The sequence below is a fragment of the Dermacentor silvarum genome, chromosome 5 (genome assembly GCF_013339745.2).
Source record: "Dermacentor silvarum isolate Dsil-2018 chromosome 5, BIME_Dsil_1.4, whole genome shotgun sequence".
NCBI classification, from domain to species: domain Eukaryota; kingdom Metazoa; phylum Arthropoda; class Arachnida; order Ixodida; family Ixodidae; genus Dermacentor; species Dermacentor silvarum.
Genome location: NC_051158.1, coordinates 99,492,618 through 99,512,550, shown reverse-complemented (window position 1 = coordinate 99,512,550; position 19,933 = coordinate 99,492,618). Strand labels below are relative to the sequence as shown.

Sequence of the window (19,933 nt, the reverse complement as noted above, 5' to 3'; positions counted from 1 at the left end):
TGTCGTTTTTCACTGGTCGATCTGGAGCAGGATTTTTTGCTCCACGGCTGCGAATCCGAATTTCGATGGTCGAGCTGGAGCGGGTTCGCGCTTTTCACTGGTCGTTTCGGATCAACTCGCTCCGCACCGGATCGCTCTCACGTGCTCCGCTGCCGAGGCGCGGATTCGGGCGGAAATAGGACGAGAGAATACGTCACTTCCGCTCGCTGGGGGACGGCGATCTTGGTCGTGATCTTGGTGGCTTCCTCCATGGTCTAGCCACCGTATCCATGGTTAGAGCGACCTAGAATATGGGAGAGTGTCCAAAGCGCCGCGCGAATGCATGGGAGGAGCGACATTTTTATTTAAAGAGATTGACTCCAACCAAATAAGGAAATTTACTAGCCCGACGTTTCGGAACCAATTCGGCTCCTTCTTGAGGGGGTATTCTTCGGAGGTGGCACAATTCGGCTCCTTCTTCAGGTGGTATTCTTCGGAGGTGGCGGTGTCCAACCAAATAAGGAAATTTACTAGCCCGACGTTTCGGAACCAATTCGGCTCCTTCTTCAGGGGGTATTCTTCGGAGGTGGCGGTGTGCGTATTTCTATTTGCGCCCACGCCCAGTGCTCGACCGCTGGCGCCGCCATGCGCCGCTCGCGCGTACCATGTTTCTAGCTGCCGCCGTTGGAAATGAGAACACGGCGACTGTGGCCGCTGCTACCCTCAAGGGCTGCAGAAGATAGCGCCAACCTTTCCTTTCCAAATGAACCACTTAGTAGTAGTAGTACCCATTCTAGCCACTGTACTGCTGCTAAGGGATCGATGCCATTCCTAAATAAACGCATCACTGTTTTGATGATCCAAATATAATCTCACTATCAGGGAGGGAGCAGTCTACCTGACTGGGGTGCTGCGGAGCGCAGCAACACCCCAACGACCGCCGCAAGCCCAGTGCTCGACCGCTGGCGCCGCCATACTAAAGTGTTCTTTAGCCATACTGCTCCAGCCAGGTAGACTGCGCCCTCACTGATAGTGAGATTATATTTGGATCATCAAAACAGTGATGCGTTTATTTAGGAATGGCATCGATCCCTTAGCAGCAGCCACAGTCGTGCATAGTCACCACTAGCCCAGCGTGTTCTCCGTTCCAACGGCGGCGCCTAGAAACATGGTACGCGCGAGCGGCGCATGGCGGCGCCAGCGGTCGAGCACTGGACGTGGGCGCAAATAGAAATACGTCGCCGCTGCCCAGCGCACGTGTTTTTCTGCGGTTTCAACTGTAGTCGTGCGAAGCTTTCCGTCCGCTTTGTCGGCCAGCAATGTCGTACCATTCATGCAGATGATTTCTAGGTTTCAGTTCACTATGGGCGCGACGATGACGAGCCAAGTAAGGTAAGGATAGGCTTTTATTCATAAAGGAACTCTGGTTTTCGTTTTGGCGCGGCCCTTTTTTTTTTTGTTTCTACCAGGTTTAGCTGCACGACATTTGCCATTGCTTGGACGCACCGTCACTGACTGCTCTGCCTGCGGTTCAGTCAGACAGGTGCAAAAGTTATCGTTATCCGATAATTTATCAAGCGTATGGAAGAATTACTTAAAAAATCGGGTGCTGAGGCGATGTCTACAGCGGTGCATGCTGTTCTGTGATCGGAGCGATTATCGTCGGTATAACGACGCAGCTAGCGCTGAAAATGATAACTTTGCGCGCTGTCAACGGCATTTCTTCGTCGAAACTCTAGGTTCATTTGAAGTGGTATGTAGTTAGACGTTCTCGCTTTTTTTTTGTCAACAATGGCCATATCGCCGTCATATTACGGCTGCGCATTATCTCGATCTGTGCTGAATGAGCTAAGGAGGCCTAGTTGGTTACGAGTATTATGTATCTCGCTGTGTCCCGCTTAAATTCACGCCGTAAAACCTCGTTTCATAATACCTCTATATGTGCATGCATGTGAGTACTGACATAGTTCTGGTTGTCTGAGTCAATGTTAGAGAAAGAAATATCTTGGGAAATCATTCCGTGTCGGCCCTTACACAGCTAATCGCCGCCATAAGTGGCACTGTACGTTCATTTTCTTTTTGTTCAGGGATGGTCTCTGCCTTGTTACAGTTTTGGAAGTGGCAGCCATTCCTCTGTTGCTTGTGCACAGCCGACTCGGTAAGGGTTGATGCAAGGCAGTAACATGCGCGTTCACCTTTAACTCTTGAATTTGAGCAGCCAACGGCTGAACAGCCGACGGTGGTTTTGCTAGGCACCTGCAACCGGGTAATCTATGAGTGGGACCATAGCCTCCTCGATAAACTCTGTGCCTGTCAAGACGCCGATGAGAACAATAGGGAGGCGCCGTCGGCAGAGTTGCAAACTGCCGCCGCTCATTTCGCTGAGGGCGCCACCGACGTAGAGTGCCACCGCGCGTCCCGTCTGCGCGGCGGGCGCGACGCCGACTGTTTTAAGTGCTGTGATGGTGGAACAACGATCCACTGGGTGACCAGAGCCTTGTTTATAACGCTGTAGAGCACCATGGTAGTGTCTCGAATACAGTCTGTGAAAGTGCTGCAGCGTCAAAGTGGATTGCGCGTCGCACGTAGCAAAAAAACCAAAAAAAAAAAAAGCCCGAGTTTATTTATTGTGGTTAATACGCTCTTAGCTATCGTAGTAAAGTGCAGAGAATACGCAAGTCGCAAGCGTTCTTACAGCTATACCTTGTCAAAAACTGCTTGCGACGCTGCTCTATAATGATGATGATGATGATATCCTCAGCACATGGCTCGTACCCACCCCGGGGGATTGGCCAAGAATTGGGCACCTGAACTTTTAGGTACGGTTTTTGAAACTACTGTTACAGTGCAATTTAGTAATCAGAACAGACAGAATAATTTTCCTATATACTGCACTTTTTTATAATATAAATGTCATGCTATATCTCTAGTTGTGAAAGTATGTATTTAAAATTTTATTCGTTTAGTTGATTGAATGAAATTACAAACGGCATCAAACACGTCCCTGTGGCTAAAGCCGAACACCGAGGCACCGAAAGAGAGTACTATTTCTGATGTTAAATTTACCCCTAATTTAGCGAGCGGAATTTCAAGAAGTCTTTTTCTTTGTAATTTATACCGGCGACATATTAAAAAGTAGTGTTCTATGGTTTCTATTTCTAGACAGAATGGACACAGCGGCGATATCGCCAGACCAGCCCTGTGTAAATATAGGTTTAATGGTGGGACACGGCAGCGTAATTTTGTGATTATTACTTCCGATTGTCTTGATGGACACCAATGTATTTTCCACGGAAATTTTAGGTGTTGAAATTCAGTCCATGATGTTATTGTTTCAATTATATCTCTACGAATTGAAAAATTCCGATATCTGATCGCGGTTATTTGTGCCACCACTGGAAGGACCGATATTATTGGTCCATTCAGGGATGCTCGCGCTAATGAATCGGCCATTTCATTTAAATGTAATCCGCAGTGTCCTGGTACCCATAATAACTTTACATGATTCAGCTGGGGGGGAACTAATGTTAGAAACGTCTTTAGAGCCAGCGAATTTGTTGAAGCTGTAAGCGCAGAGCAGACAGAAAGGGAATCTGTTATAATTACCGCGCTGGATTCATGTAAAGGGAGTTTACGCAGTGCAAGAATCATTGCTAAGAGCTGCTGCTCTATAGTGAGCCGTCCTTCTTCTTCCTTCATTCTTATAGTGAGCCGTCCTTCGGGCCTCGGCGCACGTTAGTAGCATACTATTTATACGACTTTCAGACAAGTTTTCCCCAAGTTCTTTTGCACCAGATGAGCGTTGTGGCCGACGTGAATATTTATACCCAGAAACCTTTGCACTTTCTACCACGTCTGTGTGCCTTGGCGACCAGGAAAAATAGAAACAAATATTTGAGGACCTATAGAAAAAGCGCCGCATGCCTTGAATAAGCAATATGCGAGCAAATATTTTATTGCAAACGCTTTGTTGAACGATGCATGCAGCTCAGACATACAAAATCCCGAGATGCAAACAGTTCAGACGTACAAAAAAAAAAAAAAGAAAAATCCCGAGATGCAAACAGTTGAGACATACAAAATCCCGAGGGCGCTTCTGTCACTATATATGCGTTGCTCGAAGTTACATATGTATCCACGTGAAGAAGTTCACGGTGCTTTACCCGCATATGATGTCTGTGAAAGAGCGTAGCCTCTTCGAAGGTTTTTTTTTTTTTTTTAAATAACGTGATCGCACGTCAAAAGCATCTAGCAATCCCGGTCACTCAGCGTTAAGCTCAGGTCCACGATCACCCAAGAAGGTTTAAAATGCGTGGACCGCAGCAACGTTGCGAGGTTTGACCGTACTGCACGGTCAAACAATGCACCCGACTTGCGATCCCAGCGGAGGTAACGGAGAGACGGAGACGCGGGCACACGGCAGGAGTCATGAGCTAGTCAACGTCGGTGGCGCCATCTCTCGGTGGAAACGACCAATAGGGAGAGGGGAAAGCGACGGCCGATCGAGCGCCGTTTGACAGGCACAGAGTTATCGAGGAGGCTATGGTGGGACATCGCCGGACAGCAAACGCAAGTGGCTCAGCCAGCTAAGGCGTTGCGCTGCTGAGCACGGGCTCGCGGGATCGAATCCAGGCCGCGGGGGCCGCATTTCGACGAAGGCGAAATGCGAAAACGCCCGTGTGCTTGCGTTGTAGTGCATGTTAAAAAACCCCAGGTGGTCAAAATTAATCCGGAGCCCTCCACTACGGCGTGCGTCATAGACAGAACTGGTTTTCGCGCATAAAACCCCTGAAAGAATGGACTGCAAGCGCATCAATGGAATTCAACGGCAAAGCGGTGGTGGCGGCTGCGCTGACTCGAACCGGAAGCAGCTAGCAGACGGCGCATCCCACAATCCCTCGCTATTTTACGGGTCACCTATATTCTCCTGGTTCACGTCTAAAATAGTGCTGCACTTAGACCATGAACTAGCTGCATAAAATTGGATGTAATTATTTGTGCTGCTCAAGGAATTGAGGCTCCATCATGTAGTAATTATGGGGTCAGCAACTATCTAAAAAATGCACAAAAGTGGGGCATAAAATTTTTGTTTCAATACTTCCTTCATGAATTTCTCTTAAGTGCATTGATTGTTTTCAAAGAAAGTAATAGTTTTGATGCACAATTTGTTTTACACTGTTGATGTCTTGCGTTAACTCGTGCAAAATGCTAAAAAACGTTCAGCCCATACGTCCCTGTGTAAGCAGCTGCATCTTTCCCTGAGGTGGCACGAAGAAGGAAGTTCCGTACTCGAGGTCTCATCCACCAACTTTCTTCATGGGAGTCCCGGTTGTCAGTAGAAGATTGCAACAAAGTATTCCAGGGTGAAAATTAAGCCTTTCCGGTTAGCATAAATGGTGGACCTCCTCATCAAGACATGGCTCCAGGGCCTACAACGAGCTATTTGGGGTAGGCTAGCCACAGTGCAGTGGTAATTCGAATTTGTAACTTTTGAAAGCACCACAAATCGGATTTGTGTGTGTATGTTGTGGGAATGGTATAGTTTTTGCAGCTGTGATTTAGGCAACATAGGTATTTTAAAAGATTGGTTAGTAGATCAAGAGGAGCATTGTGAACGCATCTTTGCTGCCTTTTAAGTGCAGTCCAAGTCTTAGCCTGTTCTTTCTCTGTGTACTTTGCTTTATTTGAAAATCTAGTGTACTACATTTAGTGATGCTCTCAAAAGAAAGCCTAATTGGTCTCGGTACCCATTTCATAAACATTTTGATTACCATTTTGACTAAGACAATTTTATTTTTTATTGCATTGTTAATTAAGATGGCTAGTAAAGAAACTGCATTTACTAAGGACCCACTTTATTAGTCATATTCAAGGCAACCATATACGGAATCACATTAGTATTTATAAAATAAACTGTGTGTTTTACGGCTCCCTTAACATCTATGATCCATTATGGAAGGTTGTGTCTGTGTAGAGACAGGAAGCAGCCTTTCTGCATTCTGTTTTATCTTGCTTAATATGCACTTTCCACACTTGCACTCAGTTCTGCTGTCATTAGTACTGCATGCAAACGTTTAGAGTGCAGTTTGCCTGAGGTGATAGTGGTATTTATTGGCTGTATTTGCTTGTTGAAATGGTATATGTGGCATTTTCATGCATTTTCGTATCAGTGCAAGTCTGCCGGCACATAAGGTGCAGTCTTCTCATGACCTGTGGTACAAAGGAAGTAGAATCGTACATTTGTTGCAGTAGTTCAGACAGGCATGCTTATTAAGTGCACTGCTACAGCCGGTATGCATAGTATAGTATGCTAATACTGATCCACTAGTGTCATAAAACCATGGTCCTTTCTGACTTTAAAAATGTAGAGAGAGAGAGAGAGGAAAGGCAGGGCAGGGAGGTTAACCAGAAGTCAGTTTCCGGTTTGCTACCCTACACTGGGGTGGGGGATAAAGGGGTTGGAGAGAGTGCAAAGAGAGAGAGAGAGTGAAAAAAAGACACGGCATAGGTAACAAAGGAGGCGTTCCAATCACAGACGTTCACACAGGCCAGTGGACTTCAGGAACCGCAGGAGCGCTTGCACGGCCTTCCGATGCGATGTTGAGTTGCGTCGATGTTGCAGAATTCTTTCTTCCGATAAAGGCTGGTCCTCCAACTGGTTCAGCACGACGGAGAGTGATTGTCTCTGCACACTGTATTGGTGGGCACTGGCAAAGAACAGGACTAATCGTTTCCGCGTCTCCACAATTGTCACATGCTGCACTGGCGGCCATCCATATGCGGAACGCGTAGGCATTGGTGAACGCGATGCCCAACCATAGCCTACACGGAAGGGTCGCATGTCTTTGGGGAAGTCTTGTTGGAAGTCAAAGGCTTAAGGTTGGATCCAAGGTGTATAATAGGGTGTGCATAAAATGTGGTTTATTCCAGTCTGATGAAGTGCATTGGCGTGCAAGCAGGCGGAGCATCCTTGCAGCATCTGTCCTAGACAGCGGGATCGATAGGCGGTTGTCTTGTTCATGAGCTGAACGAGCAGCTTGATTGGCACGTTCATTGCCAATAATTCCACAGTGACTTGGCAGCCACTGAAAGATTATTTCGTGTCCTTTCTCAGTCAGGTGGTGTATGGCCTCTGTGATTTCGAAAACCAGTTGTTCCTGTGGACCGCGCCGTAAGGCTGACAGTAAACTCTGCAGTGCCGTCTTCGAGTCACAGAAAACGGACGATTTGTGTGCTGGTCCATCATTAATAAAATGTAGTGCGACTCGAAGCGCTGCGAGTTATGCTGCCGTCGACGTTGTCAAGTGAGATGTTTTCATCTTGATAGTGGCGGCTTTTTCTGGAATAACGACAGTGGCGGTAGAGCTGTTCTGCAAGACGGAGCCGTCGGTGTATATGTGGGTGTACACCGACAAATGTAGAGCAATTTATTGGCATGTTGCTCAAACATTGAGAATGACGGAACAAAATGAGTCGACTACAATGTTTTATGTGCACTGAATGTTTAGACTGAATTGCAACACTTGTTTAAGCTGTATCTTAAATTCCTAAAAATAAAGGGGCATAATGAAAAATTGCTTTTTCTGCCATGCATGCGAAGTGGTAGACGTGAGAATTTGTATAAAAACCTCCAATAATGCTTTATTACCAATTTTAGTATATAATAAACTTGCTGAATGCTAATGCTATTTGATCACTTTATACTTGCATGAGCTTAGGCAAAAACCATTGTCTTGCAGTTTAAGAGGAAGGTGTGGGAGAACAATATACAGAGCACAAATACATTTCTTTGTGAATGTTGGAATAACTATTTCAGTACTGGTGCTATGTATTTACAAAAAAAATATTTTGTTGCACTGTATTGATTACTTCTTTAAATGGTTATCAATTTGGTATCTGTTCAATATTACAGTGGCATGTAATCAAAAGCTTGACAACAGCTCATCTGGTTGGAACACACAGGAACATTTACCACAGCCTTAAGCGAAAACTTTACTGTCGTCATTGCCTTTCTTGTGCTTTTGCAGTGAAATGTAAAATAAGCATTCGACCTTCCAGGATCGTAAACATTTTAAGTAGAGCTTCCCATAGCACCTGCGAAACGCGAGACTGAACATAGAAGGTCTACACTGCAGCTACAGCAGTGCTTCAGAAGATGGCTACTAGCCGTAAGTGGAGGGAGCATTAGCTGATCTACCAGCTGGCTTGTAGAGGTGTAGGTCTAGAGTGCTGCTTACAATAGACGGCTACTGGCTGTGGCCTTGGCTAGATCAAGCTGGAAGGTAGACGTCTTTTAGCTAGCTGGGTGCTTCCTGGGGTGGTACGCCAGAGTTCACAGGAGTTAGTGGGGAGTTCATGTTAGAAAAAAAACAAAAAAACAAATTGGGAACTGTTTAGTAGGAAGCATTCATGCCAGGTGAGAGGTTTTGAATCAAGGTTAAGTAAACTTGACTTGAAAAGTTATAACTTGTGGTACACCTCATCAAATGCCTTCTAAAAGTCTAAAAAAAGGCACGCTGCCAGGGAACCATCATCAAGGATCATGATGTGTTTATGCGTTAACATTATGAGCTCAGTTTCACATGAATCAATTTTTCGAAAGCGATGTTCTAAGTGTCACAAAAATGAGCTTGAGTCGAGAAACTCTGAACACGTTTGAAAACATGTTCCAGTAGTTTGCATCGGTTGCTAGATAGTGAAATGGGCTAATAATTAAGTGAAGAGTGCTTGATACCTGCTTTATGAAGTGGTATCACCTTCCCCATATTCCAATTGTCAGGGAGAGGTGAAAAATCCTTGCTTGCAACAAGATGTTTTTCTTTTAGTTTTGTGGGAGCGCTTACTATCTTTACTTTCAATTTGTAATTTTGCTACAGGACGGCATTTGTTCTCTGTGTAGGTACCCAAGCGATGGGCACGTCGATTGCCTTTTCTGGAAGGCTGTCAACCACACCTGTGAGTGCAGTTTTTATGCGCAGTTCAGATTCTTCCCAGAATTCACACAAGTCAGGAATAATGCTAAAAAGGTGATTGCGCTGGTATCTGTCTTCTAGTTCCTTGAGTCGCGATTTCAAGACATCGTGCTAGATGGATAGGCTATCTGCTGATGTTTGAACCGCTAGCTACAGTTTCGTTTAAATTATTGAGAGATTTGGTGTATTTAATACTTCTAGTCTGTTTTGTATGCAGCCAATTTTGGTTTCAATGCTTTTCTGACTAGCCTTTATTGCCCGATTTTATTGCGTAACCACCTCAGCCGGATTTTTGTTTGACTGTACAGAGTGGGCATGAAGGTCTTTAAGCAAATGAAAATTGCCGTCCATAGGCTGTGACAGATGCAAGTTATTCATTTCCAGCATGGCAGTGGATCAGGTTGTGGGACCAGTGTTAAGCCTCAGAACAGAGCAGCAAGAACATTGAAAAACAGTCGCAGACAATTTCGCAAAGCACTTTTGGGCATGGGAGCAACAAAGATGTGGGTCCTCGTCCTCCTTTGGGTATAAAGAAAATTGTCTACACACCTGTGAAACGGATAAATATGGGATAAATATTCGATGAGCCATGTTTGTGGCATTGCCATTACTTCAGTACCGTCATCCCATTGTCGTCCTTCCGTCGTCGTCATACCACCTTCGCCGATTCATCAACATCATTCCTTGTTCGTCATCCTCTTGTAATCGTGTTGTCATTCACTCGTGATTATGCCACCGTTATGGCATCATCGTCATTGCATCGTCGTCACACAGACCCCATCATCCATTCGTTGTCATACCGCTGTTGGTAAGCGCACGTCCCTGTCACGCTTTCACTCGCACATACAGCACACGGCGCGTGGCAACGATTTTATCACCCTTGGACTTTAGATGGAACCTCACGGCGATGAAGATGGCAGAAATCTGCTTGGAGTGTTCATATAATTGAATAAAAAGGTTTATGTACAAAGGTTGACATAATCTAAGGAAGTTAAGACTGATAACCACGGAATGCCACTCAAAACACTTATCAAAAGAAGGCAAATTAACCAGCAGTAGCGTACCGAAGTTGACTCTACAGAGAGGTAAATATTTCTTTGTCGTGATGTCTATTTAGACCATGCTACCGAAGAAAAATACATTGATGATTTCCTCTGACCATGCACGCTTCTAGCAGCTGTGCCAGTGTAAATTTTGCCTATTTGTCATAAATGAATAATGGCCTGATGTTAGCTTTGTGTGAACTGTTATAATGTGGTGCATAAAGGTGTGGGAATATTTGAAATTTTGAATACCAATGCAATAGTCCTTCTCATTCAATTCTATTTAGATTAGGCACTTGGCTATTTAATATTTTCAAATATTCATTCTGTTTTAATATTATAAGGGACAACACTAGTCTTTGCAGTTTACAGGAAGAAATACTTTGCAAGTGGAGTCTCTCGAATGCAGCAAAAGAACCATGGTTGTTGTGTGGACACAGCTCTTTTTGTGCAAACGCTTGAAGGGGCTCACATGCAATAGTTTGCAGTCGATAAATGAGCACGTCGCACCTTAGAGAGACTGCCTACAAATTTGCTGTTTGAATTTAGGCAAAGTGATTTGTCCTTTGGCATGTGTCACCTTGTTTAGGTTCCTTTGAATGGTCCAGTATACTAATGTGGCACATTAGTATATTGCACTCAGCACCTTCAGTGTGCCTAGACATGTGCTGTTGCTTTGTTTAATTACTTTAATTGTCGTGGTGATTTATATATTACCAATTTTTCTTTGTTTCTTGTTTACAAGCTTCAATTCAGCTGGAATCCACTTGATAATGGCATTAGGTTTACCAAATAAAATAACTAAGCCTTTCTTTTGTTTCACCGAACAAACTCCACCAAATCCTTTACCTTTGACTGTGTTTAGAAATTGGAAACATTTAGTATTTGATTCAGTATCCGGAGGTCGTTTTTCTAGAATATTTGTGTTCGAGTAGATTAAAAATTTCATTTTTTGCATACCTCTATCCGCCTTTTTCACGGCCCGAAAGCGCATGCGCCCTGCCCTGGCTGATTAGTCGCTAAACGTTTTGGAAGGGTCGCATGCACCGCCATGCAGCCCCATCTTGGGGGAACGTCCCCCGAGAAAGAAAGAAAAACGCTCGCACGCGCGCTACTGCAAACTTGTGCCGTGTACCATGTTGAAACTCCACTCATAGCTCGACGTTGGTGCGGTACAGAAAAGGCGTGTAACGTAAGACTGCAACTCCACTGTGCATCGAACCCAGGGGCGGATCCAGGTTTTTTTCTGAGGGGGGGGTCAGCTTCTGTCAATGATGATGATGATGATAGTAGCCTTTCTCATTTATCGAAATTCACTGTTTCTGCTCACGATAAACCCGCGTTTTATACGTCTAGAGCAACACCTGTAGCCCACTATGGTGGCTCAGTCAGCTCAGGCGCAAGCTGCTGAGCACGAGATCGCGGGATGGAATCGCGGCCGCGGCGGCCGCATTTTGATGGAGGCACAAAGTGAGATGATAATAGTCGCTGTGAACAGTCCAATTAACTAAAATTGAACAATTATTTTTTGTCGACTGCAGTAAGTGGGTATGTTTGTATTGAAAACTAGAGGCAGTCGTGTTTCTTACTGAAGTCAATAAAAAGTTAATTATTCAATTTTAGTCAATTCGGCTGCTGACAGCGATAATTATCACCTCACTTTGTGTCCCCCTAGCCACATAACTTATTTGCGCAGGTGCTCTAACTTTAAGAAAACCATAATGCTTAATTTTGAGCACCTGGTATATCTAGCCTGTATTGTTTCTTAAAATAAAATTTGGGATGATCTGTTGCAGGTTCGTTATAAATGCGTAAGCACAGGCCCGTCTTTGGCGTTCTGTTGGGACACATTGATTTCCTTAAGGAGATTCTTTGTGTTCGGCTGAGACACCTTCGTTTGCTTTGGAGCTCCAACGCGGCAACCACTACGCTGGTTGTTTACGATATGCGAATCACCGCGTATGAAGACTAACGACGCCACCTACAAGAAGAACGATGTGTTTTAGTAGCCGAGAGCGCGAGCCAGCATCTTCATGTTTTGTTTCCCGCGCGACGCCATCCTTTTACACAAGGCGCGCATCTGCTCCCGTTTCTCGAACCACGCGACGCCATCCTTGGCTCGCTCGCTGGCGTTAACCGCTGACGTCACGCTCCCCCACTTCGCAGCCGCTGCTCGAGACTTCGCCCCTTTCCGCGAGAACGCCCACTCAGATAAACGGATCCAGCGGCTTTGACCCTACTATGCCTAATGTACGGCAATAAAACTGCGAAGTTACAATGAAAAACTTGTAGCGTATGAACGGTACTGTGCTCGTACTGGATATTGTCAACGTGTAACTGTGATCACAATGAGTGCTACAGTTTAAAAAAAAGTTGCCCATGCGTAGTTCTTAGTTTAGCTGTTAGTTGTTATTTATACAGGGTTTGTCCGAAAAGTAATGTCAGTGAGTCGATTAAAAAGAAATTATTGATCAGATCGGTACAACACAATAAAATGTTTCAATATAGGCTCCTCCTGCGTCGTTACATCGCTTCTAGCGAGATTTCCAACCATCGAAGGCGTCACGGTAGGCCTCCTTAGGAATGTCCTTTAGAGCCTTGGTGCAAGCCTCTTCGACTTTGCCAACTGTCGCGAAATGATGTCCTTTCATGGGAATTTTCAAACGCAGAAAGAAGAAGAAGCCTGGGAGAGCCACGTCAGGACTGTAGGGCGGCTGGGGAACCGTTGACATCTTTCAATCGGCCAGGAAGCGGGTCACAAGGAAGGCGGTGCAGGCTGCATGGTGCGTTGTCATGGTGAAGTTTCCAATCGCCCCCGATATCAGGCCGGGTGCGATGAATCCTTCGTTTGAGTCGCTTGAGCACTTTCACGTAGAATTTGGCGTTCACGGTTGTGCCATTGGGTACAAACTCATGGTGGACAAGGCCCCTGATGTCAAAGAACACAATCAGCATGGACTTGGACTTTGACTTGCTAATTCTGGTCTTCTTGGGGCGAGGGGACGCCGAGCTGTGCCACTTGGTACTTTGCCTTTTTGTTTCGGGGTCGTATTCAAACACCCAAGTCTTGTCACCTGTGATGACATTGTCCAAAACGTGAGGGACACTTTCGCACAAGTCCCAAACCTCCTGTCATGTTTCAACTCGGCTTGATTGTTGGTCGTCCCTTAATATTTTGCGCAAGATCTTCGCGCACACTTTTCGCATTTGAAAATTATTCGTCAAAATCTCGTGAACGGTACTTTTTGGAATGTTTACTGTCTGTGCCACTAAACGGACACTCAAACGAGGGTCTGAGGACAAAAGATATCTCGCGCGCGTCACATTTTCGTCGCTGATGGTCGTTGATGGCGGTACAGCGCGGGCTTCATCGCTGACCTCTTCACAACCTTCTAAAAAGACGTTGTGCCCCCGGTAAACTTGACGTTCTGACAAACAATTATCACCAAAAGGTGTCTTTATCATTGGAAAAGTTTCCACTGCAGACTTGCCGAGTTTCACACAAAACTCGATGGCAATCCTTTGTTCCAACGAGCGCTGCATTACGGCTTGCACGGTAAATAAAAATCAGTTGACGAAAAACCTTGTCCTTACTCTCCAGATTGTCGCAGGCGACTGAGCGATCACGCATGCGGATGCTAACTTCCCCTTCCACCAATCCCAACTGGTCTTAGCGCCCTGCGACGTTTAGTCGCTTCACAATATAATTACTGACATTACTTTTCGGACAAACCCTGTATATGAACACTTACGCAAGTGGTCTCTTTCATTAAGCAGGTTGGTCGCGGAACCGATCCATGTATATATAGTTGCCGCCTTGCATTGATGGCTATAATAGCATAATTATCGATAAACCCCTGCGTTACATTTGGACGACACTTAAAAACATCACGTTGCTGACGAAGACTTTTTGCAGCATCGGTCCTCGCTAGCTGTTAGTCGCCAAGTGTGCCTGACTTAACGTACTCGCTTAAGGCGCGGTCACACTGGGTCGATATGAGACTGTCAAGACGCGCACGGCAACGATTGGCCGACCATTCAGAGCAGTGTGTCGCTGAGACCATTTTATCATACCAGGCCTACAAGACGTAACTGACGAACGAGAGTTCTCGTACTGCAACGCGCTTTCTTGTCGACGGCACTGATAAAATCAGAGGGCCGACCGTCCTTGACCGAACCCCGTGCGATCGGCCGTCGAACTGATAATGCCATAGCTGCATTACCTCCGTTGGTATTGTAAATAATCGCGCTCAAACTAAGTCAAAACATGCTTACGACATTGAAATGCACAAGTTTTGACCCTCTCAAGCCGTGCACATGAAGTTTCAGCTAATGTTGATCCTGTTCAGCAAAGGTTAGGCCTGGCGCCGTCGAGTTCGTGCACCCGCTACCGGTGGACCTGTACTGAAAAGTAAGCAAGTTATGATGACGTAAACTGCTTTCATATTTCAGTTCTGGCCTTGGTGATCTGAAATAAACTACTCTTCGGTTTGCACGGGGCGTACACAATAAGCTGCAAGCGGGGACACAGCACTGTGCCCAACGGCTGTGCCAACTTCTGTACGTCACCGTTCCCGTAGGCTGCCGGTCTTATTCACAACCAAGACAGGTGGGTTTGTACGTGTTGGCATGCTGACACATTTATTAATTCCTGAGATGTACGGTTTATCTCTGCATCTAATGCAAAACAAAAGATTGCACATTTGGCACAGTAGCACAAACAGCCGCCTCGCTCAGTTACATACCAACGGTGTCAGCGATGGGATGTGTTTTTGCAGGATAACAACACGGCCTTTAAATAAGCGCTTATGCGAGCACAGTTTTCTCTAATAATGCTTTATGACACGTGCAAACTAAGTATGATGAAGTTAAAGAAATACGAGAATCGGTAATAAATTAACAGCCCGATATTTGTAAATGGGTCACAGTCGCCGTTGTTTAAGTGGCTCAGCCGCTCATACTGACTTGTCTCATGGTGGAACAACGCGGCTCATATGAGCAGCTATCTGTGTTTTATTCTAAGTTTTGTCCTTCTTTCATATCAGCGATGCACCTTCTCTCCAATTTTTGAAGCTAAGAATGATCTGTGGCTGTAGATGTCGATGTAAACAAGCGCACCGCTTTGTTAAATCCGACGCGGAAGCTGCGTGCTCGAAAACTTCTTTATGTGAAATGTCTAAAGAATGTGTAAAAAGAATATAAAAAAAGCGAGGTGCAAGTGCAGGAGTCAGCGAAAACAAACTCCAAAGCAGCCGCGAAGGCAGAGGGAACTAAGCATGCCTTTATCGGCTGCACTCTAAACAAACAGCGTACTCAGGCCTGCTCACCCTATGTACAGGGTGTTTCAGCGAACACTTTCAAAAATTCTTAAAGGTTGCCGTTCGCAGATAGCACAATTTTAGTTCATGAGGTGGTCTACTCAAAGAGGCGGACATTACTTGCACAAGAAATTGAAATGCATAATTGAATAATTACCAATGATTCACAAATTGTAGCCGCGGAGTTCGCAAGGTGGATCCACTTGGAACGAATTCTAGGGTTGACACCAGTTTCAAGATATCTTTGTCCCATTGCATGCGGTCTCGTAACAATATTAATTATCGAACCGGAGAAATGCATTGGCGTTACAGTTAGTGTCTTAACAAAACATCGCTTTGTGCATTCAAGCACAAAGTTAACTGGAACACCAATGCATTTCTCCGCAAAGTTCAGGAATGAGTATCTTGAAACTGGTGTCATTCTGAGAAATAATTCCAAGTGGATACGCCTTGTGAACTCCCCGGCTACAATTTGTAAATTGCAATATGGGTCATCAGGTAATTAGTTAATAACCTAATTAGTGAATTATTGTTAATGATTCGATTATGCATTTCAATTTCTTGTGCAAGTAATGTCCACCTCTTCGAGTGGACCAGCTCATTAACTAGAATTGGGCTATCTACCACAGGCAACCTTAAATAAATTTTGAAAGTGTTCACTGAAACACCCTGTATATAATTGGTGAGTGCTACATGGCTTCGAGGAACGACATGCTGCTTCGCAGAAGCCATTAATAATTAAACATTAAATTTAATAATTAAACATTAAATTAACAAAACGCGCAACTGATGCGCACCCAACATGGGAGCAGGTTCACGAATCAACAGGCGAAAGCCCCGGCACCCTTCCAAAACGTTTCCAGTGGCGTGCGGCAGAGGGCAGCACAGGAAAATGAAAAAGGCGGATTGTAAACAAAGTAGTGTGCAGGTAGCTGATCTGGTTACATTTTTTTCTGCTCTTGTCACAGGAAGGCATGATCGCTGCCCAGCAACAGTCGAGAACCAGTAGTTGCAGCAAAGTGCCTCAGTTGTGATCATTGCGACTATCCGACCACTAGGCTGTCTGCTCTCATCATACACAAATGCAACCACAGAGGCAGGAAGTTCCTTTGCTGCCACTAGTGCCGCCCTCGGAGCTTTTCGCACAAGAGCAACGTCAAGACACTGCTGTGCACTTGCAGTCGAGTGCAAATTTCCCTACACTGGTTGATATCCTTTGTACAGTCTGACCGCCGCAGCAGTCGCCTGAGTAACTACACACTGCCATTATATCAGTGTTAGAGGGGTCACTAACCTGATTAGGCACCATGAGAACTTGGCACCATGCAGAGTAGGTAACCTGCACTCTAGGTGCTTCTCGTGGAATAAACAATTGGAATTGGGACCGTGCAGTTGCGTTCTATATGAGCTGCAACACGGCTTCAAGAGGTTCAAGACTGCACGGCAGCACCAGCATATGAAGCATCGAACTAAAGACTATCTCAATTAGTGGTATTTGTTGTACCGGTGTTTCGGATGTTTGTGCCAGCATGCACTGCAGTTTTTCAGCCCCTTTGACAACAGGCAATAAGTTCCAGCTCACGTTGAACGCAGCCGTACATATAAGTGCAATAAGCTGCATGAGCACATTGACATTCTTCTGCATCATAGAGGACAAGTTTGACTATATGCTGTCATAAACTGCACTGTAAAGTCTTTTCAAAGGATATTCCAGCAGGATATAATAAGGTATTGCATCATGTTAGAATGTAGCTGTGACTGGCTGCAGTGAAGGATAAAGGGGCACTAGTTTTAAGGAGATTATGTCTGTTTATGTGACCATGTTCATGCTTTATTTTTTATGTGAGGACTTAACAAACTTAGAAGTGCACAGTCTTCCTCCTTGGTCTAGTTGGTACATAACTGGTGTGAAATATACCCTCAATAACCACAGAAGAAAGGTTAGAAAGAAAACTGCTCATTTGGTATGTTCATCCAGTAGTGCTAGCCCAGCAGGGGCCTAAGAAGACGGAAGAAAGCCACGTAGGTGCCTGTGTATTGCCTCTTTCTATCCTTTGCCACTTTGCACTTTGTTATTCTTACGTTTATCAAATCGGATCACAAATCGTCCTCAACAGCTGCAGAGCTTGTCGCAATACGGGAAGCTGTACGTTTTGTCTCCTACCTGACACCACGTACATGGACTATTCTTTCTGATTCAAGATCAGCGCTGCAATCTATCGATTCTCTCTCTCGAGGAGAGGCCAATAATACATGCTAGCATCATACAAATGTTTGATCTTGTTCAGAGGAACGGTCACTCAATTACCTTCCAATGGGTACGTGGTCACTGCGGCTTGGCCGGTCAACAAGCTAGCTGATGCGGAAGCAAGAACCTATATTCCTACAGCCATCGAAGTAAAGATTTCTTTACTTGCGGAGCGTTGTAAACTCTTTGTTAACTGCGCTAATACGAGATTGCACAGCACAGTACTGTGCTCAACCAGACCATCGGTACAGGCGCCTGCGGGAAATAGACTGTGAGAGGACTTTTTGCCTCCCAGCTTAAGTCAAGTGATGCCAAGCAAGCATGCTTCACCGGATTCGCTTGGGTGTCGCCTTCAGTCAATGCTATGAACATCTGATTTGGCCGTACGGACAGCCTGAACTGTGAACGCTGCCAAATGTCGGAGACTCTCCAACATATGTTTAGGGACTGCTCTATCTACGCATCGCAGTGGAAGGTGCTGGCTTCGCCGCTAGCAGGCATTGGAAGACAAACGTCCGAAAGTACTATTTTGTCCGTCATGTGTGACTGTAAAGTAGCTTCAATAGCAACAAGGGCTGCCCTGGACTACTTGAAGACCACCGGATTAGACACAAGGCTTTAAGGAAACCACTGTGTTAGTGTATATTGTAAGGCAGCCGTGCAGCTGTTGTCTCGATGCCTTTATTCGGCTGAGTCACGCGCTGAACGAAGACGACGCGCACAGTGATGATGATTATGCACAGGTGAAGAAGATGAAGGATGAATATTGTGGTCACACTAATTACCCCCTTGCATGGAAGTGGCCAACCTGGCCACTGGTTATAGTGGTGCGGTATGCCGTTGAAATGGCTTTAGGCGCGAAACGTGGACGATTTCTGTGCCACGGTAGCGGCCATCGGAAGGCGTGACAGCGGGAGTGACGCAGTAGTTCAATGGTGAAGTTTGCTCTACAACAGTGTAGGGCCCTATAAAATGTGACTGATACTTTTCACACAGGCCAGGAACTCTAGTTGGTGTCCACAGTAACACTTCATCGCCAGGGCTGAACAGAACAACGCGGTGAAATGCATCGTAGGGAGTCTTCCTATCCTGTTGACTTGTTTCGGTGTTGAGGAGGGCGCGATGGCAACACGCGGCTAGGCGAGATATTAACTGCTCACTTGCCGACGCCGACGAGTTCACGGGGACATCAAAAAAAGAGACGTCGAGGAGAGAGGTCGGTTGACGCCCGTAATGGTGAGTAGCCAGTTGTGCACTGTGCAGCGGTATTGTAGGCAAACGTCACAGATGCCAGGATGGCATCCCAGTTGGTGTGGTCAGCGTTGATGTACGTGGATATCATGTCATGAGAGAGTTCGATAAAAGCGCTTTGTGAGACCATTAGTCTGAGGATTGTAGCTGGTAGTCGTCTTATGGATGGTGTTACATGTGCTGAGAACGTCCTCGAGTAGCTTCGACAGAAACGCCTTGCCACGGTCACTCAAGAGGACGTGTGGCGCTCGATGTCATAGAAGGATGGCTTCCAAAAAGAAAGTCGCAATCTCCTCCGCGGATCCTGAAGGTAGCGCAGCTGTTTCGGCGTACCTGGTCAGGTGGTCAACTGCAGTGATGATCCATCTCTTGCTGCTAGCTGATAGTGGCAGCGGTCCGTAAAGGTCAATCCCGATGACTGTGAATGGAGCGTCAGGACAGGGAAGAGGTTGCAGCAGTCCAGCTGGAGGTGAAGTGGGCCATTCGCGGCGCTGGGAGAGCGAGCAAGAAGCGACGTATTTCGCTACGCAGGTGGCAAGTCCAGGCCAGAAAAAACGACTGCGGATGCGTTTATAGGTCTTGTGATAGCTGAGATGTCCAACCGTGGGATCAGTGTGAAATGTCTTCAATATCTGTTCCCTGAGTGATCGAGTAGCGACAGGAACCCAACGCTGTCCTTCGGGGTGGAAGACATACCGGTATAGGTTTGAGTTTGCACACTTGAAGTTCTGTAACTTGCAACGGGCTCGTGCGTTAGGAGGACGAGATGAGCCGTGAAGGCGTTCCATCATTGAGTGTCAGTAAGTGTTGTCGTGTTGGTGGACGCAAACGTCTCAGGGTGGAAAGAAGGAAGACCGTTGAGAGCGGGCGAGTGAAAGAACTGCAGAGTACGCGTTCACAGGCTCGGTGACGAATGAAGGCAGGCCGGGAAAGTCGGACTGTGGTGGTAACAGACAGCGGCTGAGAGCATCTGCATCGTTGTGTTTCTTGCGGGATTTGTACGTGACGTCGAAGTCATATTCTTGCAGACGAAGTATCCAGCGACCTAGACATCCAGATAAATTCTTTAACGTCGACAACCAGCATAAGGCGTGGTGGTCGGTCACGACCGTAAAGTGGCGG

The 19,933-nt window shown here is 45.9% G+C and overlaps 1 protein-coding gene and 2 long non-coding RNA genes across 9 annotated transcripts in view; 2 read left to right on the top strand and 1 right to left on the bottom strand.

The window, feature by feature from the left end:
- Nucleotides 1-19,933, bottom strand: part of LOC119453641 (oocyte zinc finger protein XlCOF6) — a 791,503-nt gene that overhangs the window by 465,176 nt on the left and 306,394 nt on the right. The gene's annotated exons all lie outside the window — the stretch shown is intronic.
- The window catches only part of LOC119453653 (uncharacterized), a 415,401-nt gene that overhangs the window by 105,629 nt on the left and 289,839 nt on the right, over nt 1-19,933 (top strand). The gene's annotated exons all lie outside the window — the stretch shown is intronic.
- On the top strand, nt 1,267-18,979 carry LOC125945926 (uncharacterized). Its single transcript, XR_007467228.1, has 3 exons — nt 1,267-1,371; nt 8,879-8,934; nt 16,281-18,979. It is a non-coding gene; the product is annotated as an uncharacterized LOC125945926 (long non-coding RNA).